Consider the following 11,821-nt stretch of genomic DNA (forward strand, 5'->3'; position numbering starts at 1 on the left):
AATTATACAATGGCTGTGAACCAATCAGATTGCTTGATTTGAGAGAGCCGTTTTATAAATATATATATATATATACATACATACATACATACACGAAGCAATGGTCTCAGTTTTTTTTGTTTTTCTGCATAAATAAAGCAAAAACAAAAAAGTTACTCAGCATTACTTGGATTAGTAACTGTTACTGTCCAACAGTTACTCTCAATGATGAAAACAAAAAGCGTTCAGTCTCAAAAGACTCCGCCCGCTTTCCCACCTGCGTCTCACACACAGTCAGAAAACAAGTGAAACAAGTGGCATACAGAACGCGAGTGCTTCATACCCACTCAGTGAAACCTCGCCAGTCTGTTCGAGGCCCGGGCTCCCCCGTGCGCCAAATAAAAAGAAAGAGCGCTGAAAAGGTGTTTAAGATTTCATGTGGCTTTTGAGAGCTTTTCACTCCCTCTCGAAGCCTGATTTTTCCGATTCATCTGACAGACCTTAATGCCTCCTAAGAGCCAAATGGCTGCATTGTTCCGGGGCCTGCTTGGTGAAAGTAGACGCATATATATATTTATACAGATGTCGAAATATAAGAATCAGAGAACATGAAATATGCATGGGGGAAAGTGGATGCTGTGGTTTGGCTTTTAACTGATCTCGATTTGGATTTGGAGACTGGGAATTTAGAGGCAGGTAATAAAGGATATTAGATTTTTTTTATATGCTATAGAATAACAGAACACTTCTATTTGTTCCTGACCAACCAGACAGAGTTGTTCAACAAAGTGGCACTTAAAGTGATCATCCGGAAGATTTCCATGTAAATAAATGTCTGTAAAGTCACATCGCGTTAACACAATGATGATTGAGCCTATGACCCATTGATGAAAGCCCTTGCATCTCTCTGTATTGCAACATTTATGAACTTGTGTCTGTGGTGACACTTTCCCCGCCCCCCAAACAAAACTAAACTAAAAGATATCGCAGGCGGCGCACAGTTCTTGACGTCTTTTCCATCACCCAGCACCCGCCAGAGGGGGTAGGAGGCGGAGTAGGAACAAGTTGCTGTTGTTTCTGCGTTATTATCCCACTGGAGATTTGGGCAGAACACACCTTGTGCCCGCCTACGCAGCAGTCAAGTGCCAGGATTGGACCAGGGGCGAGCCTTCTGTTCCCTTTTGACAGCTCAAATCTCCCACCCACACACACACACACACACACACACTCTGCCATAATAACGCACCACTGACCAACTTCTTCTTTTGAGTTGTGTGGCGGTTGGCATCCAAGTGTTGCATTCCCACGCCCACTGGCCAACTTGAATGCATTAAAGTCGAACTGAACCATGTTGTGATATGATTGGTTGAAATGGGGTAGAAATTTGATAGTACTAGATGGTACTGTAGATTACTGTTATGAATGAAACCTTGCAAAACAAACTTTTGATGTGAAAAAGTGTGGAAAAACTAAAGAAATTCGATTTTTGCGATTTCTTTTTGCATACATTATTAGATAGGTGCACTGCATACCTACCCAGGTATTTGAACTAAAATAAAATAAAAGTCATTTTTGGCTTCAGCTCGACTTTAAGGAGAGAGAGAGAAAAACCTTCACATCATATTATGCAACACTGTTTGAATCTCACCTGCAATTACTGCCCACAGAAGCGTCATGCCCATTGTATCTGAGGGGGCAATTTGAGAGTTTTTTTTTTTCATAATATGATTTCATTACTATGGATTTTATAACGTGTAGTTATGATCATTTTATGTAAAGAGTCAAACGTAAATGTCTAATTATGTCATAGATCATACCTAACCAAAAAACACACACTCCTCCTACCGCTGATAATGGTTTCTCCCAAAAGATGTGTCTGGTCCATCTGGCTTTCTCTGTCACTATAGGTGCTTCCAGTGCTACGTAGCAAAGCCAGCCAGCCAGCCAGCCACACGTCACAGCACAGAGCTGACAGCAGTGTTTTTCTGCTTAACTGGTCAGTAGGTATAGTGCATCAATCCCATTTTCAAACATGTGAAAATGAAATGCTGTTAGTTAGGCACAGTTTGCATAGCAAGTTAGGTGGCTACTTGTACCACGCAGCTAAGGTTAGCACTGCATTGTAATGTTAGCATCCCTCATGTTGTTTACACATGTCATGCCAGCTTGTGGTAGCATAGCATCCATTTGGTGGTAAATGAGAGCTGTGTGAGTGTTATGCATTGTGTTATGGCAGTGAGCTGATCGTTCTTTTTTATTGCCACCACTCTATCACACAGGTTATATTGTAGGCTAGTTAGCAAAACACTGAATTCCATTTGATGTCTCCACTCCAGCCAGGTCAAAATGCAAAGAAAAGTATCATTCTTTAAAAAAAGAATAGAAAGTCCTCCCAGCCCTGTCTTCAGTGAAGAGGACATAGAGGTTGATGCAAGGGGTACGTTTAGTGATAAACTTTTTTTCCTTCATGGTAATGCATGCAGATTTAATTTAAAGATTTGTTCCTTCTTACATATGACCATCAGAACGTCCCATGACTCCCATCCCTATCCCCATTGAAGAGGACCTTGAGTTTGATGCAAGAGGTAGGTTACCTTAGGTGGCATTTAGTGATAGGCTATTTTTCCTTCATGGAAATGTATGCAGATTTAATTGAAAGATGTGTTCCTTCTTTCATGTGACCAGTTTGGAAATATAGCCTTATGGTTACACCTGCTCAGTCTGTTCATTTAAAATGAGATATTCCTCCAGGGACGGCTGGTATCAGTGGGCTAGGAGGGCTAATACCCCGTTCAAGACAAGTCGTTCAGGCCGGAATTACATCCTCGGAAATTCGGGTATCATTCAGAGCTCCGGTTTCTCCGAGTTGACGTCACAGCCACATCAAAATGGCAACTTGCATCGTTAATGATAATCACATAATTATTATAAAGATGTTTGTTGACGTTTTAACACACAATTTGAGGTCTTAATGATGTAATGTTAACGTTTCATGTGTGTTTGTGTCATCTGTGTTTCGCTCTGTGTGAAATTCAGCAGTCAGCATGTTCGGTTTATGTTGATGGAACCTATAGAGCAGCAACAGCGCCATCTATAGTCACATCTATAGTTTCACACCGTGCTGTGAAATAATGATAGAGCAGTCAAAAGCTTGCTTCCAGAAAGCCTGACACTTGGTGTCTTTTGATCTCTGTTCACACAGTTTAAGGTCATTTTCCCCCAGAAGCAGCTGGACATTGCCAGTGAGGGGTCCACCCGCCATGCCGACCCCCCGCAGATTAGTGCCGACAGCCTGCAATGCCGACGTTAGGTTTAGGCGTGGGGGGTGGGAGAGGGGTTAGGGTTGGGGTCTGGGGGAGGTTAGGTTTAGGCATGGGGGGTGGGAGAGGTTAGGGTTAGGGTCTGGGGGAGGTTAGGTTTAGGCGTGGGGGGTGGGAGAGGTTAGGGTTAGGGCCTGGGGGAGGTTAGGTTTAGGCGTGGGGGGTGGGAGAGGTTAGGGTTAGGGTCTGGGGGAGGTTAGGTTTAGGCGTGAGGGGTGGGAGAGGTTAGGTTTAGGCGTGGGGGCTGGGAGAGCTTAGCTCCAGCCGGTCCACCGACATGCTGGACGCCGCCTCGCTCAGCTGGCTCTGCTTGTGGCCTATCGGCATTGTGGGCGGGAGGGAGAGAGAGAGTGTGTGTGAGAGAGAGAGAGAGGGATAGCAATTGTGGTCTGCTAAAGACTGGGACTGAAATCTGTGGGAATGTGTTGGTTTTGCATGTAGTCTGTTCTATCATGTAGCCTACATCACACCATTCTTGCATACTGTATCTTGTTTTTGTTCAAATGGCATATGCTAATATGTACAGAGCAAAATAGTAAAATGGTGTGTGTGTGAGAGAGCGAAAGAGAGAGAGAGAGAGAGAGAGAGTCAGTGAGAGAGAGAGTGATACAGAACGTTTTGCATCAGGCAATTCTTGTACTTGGTGTCGTTCGTTGCTGTAATTTGGTATCTCGGATGCTGCTGTTGCTGCAGCATGAGCTATTGATGGTTATACTTTTTTAGCCCCTCCACCCAATATCACCACCAGCCACCACTGCCTCTAAATCTGGCTTCTAACCCCCCAATTTTTTCTTCTTCAAAACTTCAGAATTCCAGAGTTTTCGCCCCCTCTGATTGTTTGCTTGCATGACGCCCCTGACTGCCCATGGGCATTAGCCTGGGTAGCCTTCAACGGGACGTCACAGGCTATGCCTGTAGCTTAAGTTTCTTCGTGACTGATATACATAGAGGTCACGTGGAGGCTGGGTTTCCCCAGGTTACATGGCCATAGATGTTGTCAGGGACAATAAAACTGAAATCTTCCGTTATACAATGTCTCGCAGTCAAAGGAAGTAACATAAATACACATGCAAATGTTTTCCTATCCAAATAGGAATGTCAGTTTTGTACTGTAGCCAGGACACAACAGCAGAACACAAGCAGAGTCAGGGGTAAAAAAGTCCAAGCGTTTTCACTGAGCTGAAAACCCAACTCCAAATCCAAGTCACAACCAGTCCAGATAATTCAAACAATCCAACAGTGAGCAGAGTACACAGGCAAAAAGGTCATAACAAGTTACAGGCTACAGGAAAAGAGGGAATATAGGCTGGAATGACACACAGGAGAAAACAATGAGACAAACCAGCAAAGAGTTACCAACAACACAAGGTAGCCTATACATGTACAGCATCTAGCTCACGCTATTGGTGGAGACAGGTGTTCTTTGATGGGCTGGCAGAAGATTGGCTGGTAGATGATGTAGAAGAGGCAGAGACCAGAGCAATCTAGTAAGAGAGTGGCGCCAGCGGAGGTCCAAAATGCATGTTTCCGTAGCCAATGAATAGCCAGGAAGGGGTCTCGCGCTACGTTTGAATGCATGAAATAAAGCTGATAATATGCAATTTGATTCTTTATATGCCGGACCCTTTCAAAGTACAAGTCCGTTTTGCTGCAACTCGACAATGCTGCTTAATCCAGATCCTTACTTCAGGAAACTTTTGTGAGGTAAAAAAAAAAAAACGGGTCAATTGGAGTGAATGGAGATGTCACAGCTCTTTTGGCCCTGGCAGAGACGAGGAGGAGCGGGAAACAGGTAACCAATCATTAGAGCTGAAGCAGGAGGGACTGGATGTATGGGAGCTGGACACGGACACACAGAGCAGACAATCAAAGGGCAAACACAAAATGAACTGAATATGCACAAGAGAAAATCAAGGGACCTCAGCTGGATTCCTGACAAGGCAGCTCTGAACTATATGCTAACTGAACTCTGCATACAAAATAAATGGCTATTATTCCAAAGGTCGTTTTGATATGATGAACGTATATACGTACTGTAGTGATATTTTAAATAATGAATGGAATTGGAGTAAAACAAATCACAACATGCAACCATATGTATGTTTATGAAGCAATATGACCGACTCTGTATGCTAAAAGCAGGTGAAGAGATACATCATATTTCAAGACGTGCAATGGAAAACAGATGTTGGTTGAACTGAGGTTGAAAGAGCAGTAATCCTCTCAACGTTTCTCACATGTTCCCATGTAGCGGTGCCACACATGTGCAGTGCATGAACTCACACAGGCAGGCATGCAGAAAGAAGGACGCACACATGCACGCTCTCTCTCACACACACACACACACACACACACACACACACAGAAACACCTTCTCTCACACACACACAAACACACACACATGCTATGACTCGGTCGGATGAGAGTAAGCATGATATATGGCAGATAAAATGGACCACAAAGCCAGGCCATGGAATGAGTTAGATGATTATGTTAGCCACACACACTCACACACACACACACACACACAAAAGTACGCGCACACGCATGCACCATCTACAGACCAGCTAATTTGAAAATCTCGCTGCCTTTCCAACATAAAAACACAAAAAAGACCCCTTCAGCGACTTTGACTGTTTAGGCAAGTCAAACATGGTGGTTATGGTTTGAGTTGGGCTTAAATAACAAAAAGGTTAAATGTGACTTGCGGTTGAAATGTAGACTTAACCCTAGAACACTAACGTCGGGTGATTTTCACCCGGACAATTGAATTCACGTGATTTTCATTGTCTTGCTGCTGTCTGAGGTGGGCGGGTCCTTAGGTACCTTCAGGATGCTCACTGACGTCATTGAATGTAGGTTTGTTTCCCTGCTCCCATTCATGGTTTTTTCTACCGGCTACGTGTTCGGGCCCGACGTTAGTGATAGAGGGTAAAATATCTTCGGGTTAGTTACAATGGTATTGTGGTGACTTTTTTTTTTTTTCACCACACAAGTCCCATGAATGGGTGGACCGAAGGAGAAGTTGGGAGCTCCTGTTTTTTTTTTTGGGGGGGGGGGGGATTTTTTTTATAACGATTACCTAATTTTTCCCGAATTTGACATATTTTTTATAGTGTCCCCCATAATAAACTTTTTTGTGTTTTTTGTGATATTTCACATTTAAAAACAGAAGAGTACCTCAATTTGCCATGTATTGTTGTACTTTAAGATATTTTGATGAGAAGTATGTTTTATGGGGTATATTGCATCGGGTGAAATACACCCGACGTTAGTGATGGTGTGACTTTAAATCACGTTAGTGTTCTAGGTTAAGGAACACTGGTGATCAAACACGGCTGTCTGGTGTGAAATTATTTAGGCCCTCCATCCACCCCAGCCACAATTCCCTTGCGGGCCACCGCGCTATTTCAATAGCAGACTATATGATGTATAACGTTGATATACACATATCTAGAAAATATAGATGTAACGGTAGGAAAATTTCACATCACGATTATCGTGAGCAAAATGATCACGGTTATCGTATTATCACGGTATTCGTAAAGAATTGCTGAAAATGTTCAAAAAGTACTGAGAGACTCACTGAAATCATTTTACGTTTTATATAGAAAACTCAGACCCAACAAGGATTGATACACTCACTTGAATCATTTCTCCAAGGCTGCACGTTTGCATCTGGGAGACTGTTGCCAACTTTGGTTGATGATGGACAGTGTTTACCATGTTTTTCAAAGCACTGTAATCATGGGAACATGGTAATCACGGTACCACGGTTTTCATGATAATGAAAATGTGAAACGGTACGGTTATCGTAAGGCATTTTATCACGGTTATCATTTAGAAAAATAACGGACACCCGCACACTGTCTTCACTTGCTCAAAATTGGAAAGAAAAACAGTTATCGTTACATCCCTACTAGAAAAGTAATGCAACGTATTTACAGTCGTTCAGAAATGCTCATATACTACATGCTGAAACGTACGATGAGGGCATTTTATTCTGCACACTGCACTTTCTCTCTGTTGTCGACTGTAACTTTCCCACCAGTTTGTTTGACCTTAAAAAGCTCTCTGCTCACTGCTGTGGGGAACGATCATGTACACACTGACCTTTTGCCTGTGCCTGAGCAATAACTATCCTCAGTCCACCCAGCCCAGTGTGTGTGTGTGTGTGCGCGCGTGCGTGTGTGTGTGTGTGCGTGTGCGCGTGTGTGTGTGTGTGCGCGTGCGTGTGTGTGTGTGCGTGCGTGCGTGTGTGGGATTGTGTCCACTGCATACTTTGAACATGAGCTAAATCAAAGGCACTGATTCCCCCCCCCCAACTTCCATCAACAACGTTATGTTTTCATCACTTTTAGTTTGTTTGTCTGTCTGTCTGTCAGCAGGATATCTGAAAAATGTATGAACGGATTTGCATGAAATTTGGTGGACAGATCGGCATTGGGCCAGGGAACAACTGATTCGGTTTTGGTGGTGATCCAAGTCGGTTTGCGGCATCATCAGACGATTATCGTATTTTAGCCACATCTACGAAACTAACAGAGATAGAGACTTGAATCTAAATTCAAAGGGGCTGTTTGCAGGGTAAAGAAATGCTACCCATTGCATAATGCATAGCCACACCAGACTTATCTAATGTCATGCATACTTGTATGAAGTGTTCCCTTGTGAACATTTTTCTTACGTCTGTGTGACATTTTTATCATTGTCCATGCTGCACGCACTCCATTTCTAGGGTGGAGACTGCACCACATGGGCACACTTTTTCGTTTGGCTGTGACCAATTATGTCAACTCATGCCACGTCATCCACATCATCAGTGGGTATGACAATGACATCACTTGATGATTGTGGGGCATGACATTACATCATCAGTGGGTATGACATTACATCATCAGTGGTTATGACATCATTAATGTCGCTCATTGTTTTCCAGTTGACCCTTGACCTCGTCTCTGTCAGGGATTGGCTGTTTAGAGCTTAGCCCGGCCTCCTGGTCATACTCATACCAGGCCCTCAGTTGAAAGGCCTCATGTCATGGTCAACCCAGATATTATCTGAGTTGACCATGACTGGTGTGCTGAACAAAGCAGAGAGAGATCTGCCCCCACAAATCAGACAGGCGAGCTCCTTTGATGGCGACCACAGGCAGATTAGAGCCATCTAACTTCTCTGCCTACAGTACTCTCTGCACAGTGTGGCTGTCACCACTTTTCCAGTGGTGTCCATTAAGTGGAGGGCTGTCTTGGAGACTTCTCTGCTGGTCTTAGTGGTGACACAGGAAACCTCCTCTGCACTCTTACACACTCCAATCACAACGATGATGCCATCCTTGTCTCTCCAGCTCGGCGATAAGCACGAAGTTGCACTATATGGTGGGAATGCTCTGGCATGATGGAGCTATTATGGAGCATCATCTCGTATTTGTTCTTCAGCATTGTGTACTCCTTCCTTGTTGGCCAGCTTCAGCGTGGCCTTACTGATGCAGTACACCTTGCCTTGCTCCACTAAAAAGAAAAACTTGTCCACCTCCTTATTGACGGCTGTGATCCTGATCTCCCCCACTGTCATCCGCACTCTCAAAGGAGAAGAGCTTGCCCTCTCTAGAGTTACAGTATTCCAGGTGTGGATGCTGGACTTGTTGGTGACTCTGGTTCTGATCATCCACTTGCATTGGTGGGGGTCGAGGCTCACGATAGGGACCATTTTTATTGAGTGCTGGGTGGCATTTTTGCTGGAGGTTTGAGAAGTGCTGGGTGCTTTTTTTACTGGAGATGTTTGAAAAGGGCCGGGTGCCATCATGGGGGTCTACTTCACAAAACCTCTGCCACAGACAAATGAAGGCAGGCAGAGGAGATGACGGGACCGACATGCTTGGAGCAGACTTCTGGGGGAGATGCCTTCACATCTTATCATCTGCATCATGAGGTTGGAGTTCCAATCTTCCCTCCGATTTCCTCAGCAGTTCTCTGCTAAGTTTCTCTTGCTCGAACCAATTACTCATGCTTGGCTTCGGGATTGGAGAGTGCCGGATCCTTCATTTTGTGACATAATCTCTGACATCATAATGTCAACATTGATATCATCTGTGACATCATAAGACATAATGTCTGCAGTGACATCATCAGTGACATCAATGATGTAAATGATGTCACAATCTCATCATCGGGTGACATCAGTGGGGAGGGATGCTGATGATGTGCCACTTTATTCATTGTGACATCATCTGTAACATCGTCAACGATGTCATAAATCACTGATAATGTCACACGATGTCCGGGGCAGCATCACAATCCTTCAACTGAGCATGCTCAGAACAGCACCCGCAGTATGAGCTTGTAATTGCTTGAGTGACATCACTGATGACATCACAATGGCTCAAGTGGGCATCACCAATTCTATGCATAAATCATCATTGATGATGCTGACACTGTTGTCATCAGTGACGATGTCATCAGTGATGTCACTCATTTGTGATGTCATCAGTGAGTGATGCCATGGGTCCTCAACCGCTCCACCACTCTAGCAACACCCTTCCAAGATGGCAGCCAACAGTAGCAGCATGGGTAGCAAATCCAGCAAAAGTGCTGGGGAAAAACAGTCAGGTCGTTCTGCCGAACAGATCATGGCAACGTTTCAGAGGATGCGTCAAGAGCAGCGCAGTATGGCTTCAAAAGCTGCAGAGCTGGAGATGGAGATCAACGAACACAGCTTGGTAGTTGATGCCCTGAAGGAAGTGGATCCTCCTAGGAAATGCTTTCGTCTGGTGGGAGGAGTGTTGGTGGAGAGGACAGTCAAAGAAGTTCTACCAGCCTTGGAAAACAACAAAGAACAGATCTCAAAGATGATAGAGTCCATCAACGCACAGATGCAGACGAAAGGGCGGGAGCTCACAGAGTACAGGGAACGCTACAACATCCGATTGGTGGGAGAAGGTGAAGGAGAGGCACAGGGCCAGTCGGCGGTGTTCTCCAGGGACAGTGAAGGAGGAGGGTCCAAAGGCGGAGCTGGTGTTTTAGTGTCATAGCTTGTAACAATGGAGGCCGGTTGTAGGGCCCTATGATTTCTGTGATACTGAAAACAGAGGGGGAGTCACAAAATCTAGGTTTAAAAATGTAACTGACTGAAGCAGGATAACTTGGGATTGGAGATGGAAACCAATTCAAAGCATAAGCTATGCTCTGTTCAAAGTGAATGTTGCTGCCTCTGTGTGTGATTGAGGGTGTTTGTCCACCTGCATTTATAAAGCTGACATTCATTTTTTTATTACTGACATGTTGCGTTTAATTCATAATGATCATATCCAGCTTCTAAATACTTCTTTTCATCTTCCCCTGAAGCCAGGGATTCATATTTGACTGTCTTTGGTTAGAACACTTTCTTTTTCTTTTTCTCTGTGACAGTTGGTTGTCTAGGTGTTGAAAGTCAAGGACAGTATTCGTTAAAATACCATGGAGCCAAAGTATGGAATAAGAACTTGCACCTACTGTCTGATTCTCTGTCTTTATCTCTATACAAAAAGAGACCAAAAAGTAATAGATTTTGCATTGAATGATCCAGTTTCTATCTACTCTTGAAATCTTGAATTTATCTTGAACCTCTCAACATAGTGTAGTTTTGTTTTTGATCTTTTTTTTTTCTTTTTTTTTTACACAAATACGAACTAGCACATCAACACTTAAGTAATGTGTTATCTTGCATTTACTGTTATTGTGTACCGTATATATCTCACCTGCACATGTTTTTTTATTTCTTTGTATACATTTTATTTTCTGTTTTAAGTTGCTTTTAAAATGTGCAAATAAACAAACAAATAAACACACAAACCAAAGTAAAGTGTAAGGTCTCCAAAAATAATTTGGAACACCGTAAAAAATATTTCATGTTCCTTGCATTTTCTAAGCACTGATAAATATTACAATGCAGATTTTGAATGAAAATAATTGTAAGAATGATATAAATGGGAGAAATAATCATCATAGGGCCCTTAGATTGAAATTGGGCATAACTGGTCCTGGAAGGCATTTTGACAGCAAACGTTTTCTTGTGTGTCTCAGGCATGAACATTATATTTATACTGTAAACCTTTCATTGTAGATCTGAATGAATCCTTCACTGTGTTTGGTCACCTTCCCTCTGAATCCGTTAACATGTTTACAATTCAAAATATTTCACTCACACATACAGTATAAGCCACACATTGGCCATTGACCATTATACATAGTCAGCTGAGTAGTGAGTGATCATCGGTTAGTACTAGCATAAGCACCTTTGTGAATAGGGCATATTATCAAAACATATCAAGTTATCATTCTCTCTTTGATTTGATACCTGATCGGTTCATCTTGGATCAGATGTTCTGGAAACCGGAAATCAATGTACAGTACAGTACAGTATGATAACTTAGCTTGAACGGAGGAAATGCCTCCTATAGGACTTTAAGCTCACTGTCCACAAGGTTCATAGTTATGAGGACTAAAGTGTTTGCTTTTATTAATGGTTATGAATTAAAGAATGTC

The 11,821-nt window shown here is 43.2% G+C and overlaps 1 pseudogene across 1 annotated transcript; it reads left to right on the top strand.

The window, feature by feature from the left end:
- The first annotated feature begins 9,843 nt into the window (after positions 1-9,843).
- On the top strand, positions 9,844-10,329 carry LOC310774370 (prefoldin subunit 2 pseudogene; annotated as a pseudogene). The gene has a single exon. The product of its transcript is annotated as a prefoldin subunit 2 pseudogene (transcript).
- Positions 10,330-11,821: the final 1,492 nt, after the last annotated feature.

This window comes from Poromitra crassiceps (assembly GCF_964638095.1).
Source record: "Poromitra crassiceps genome assembly, chromosome: 3".
Lineage (NCBI taxonomy): Eukaryota > Metazoa > Chordata > Actinopteri > Beryciformes > Melamphaidae > Poromitra > Poromitra crassiceps.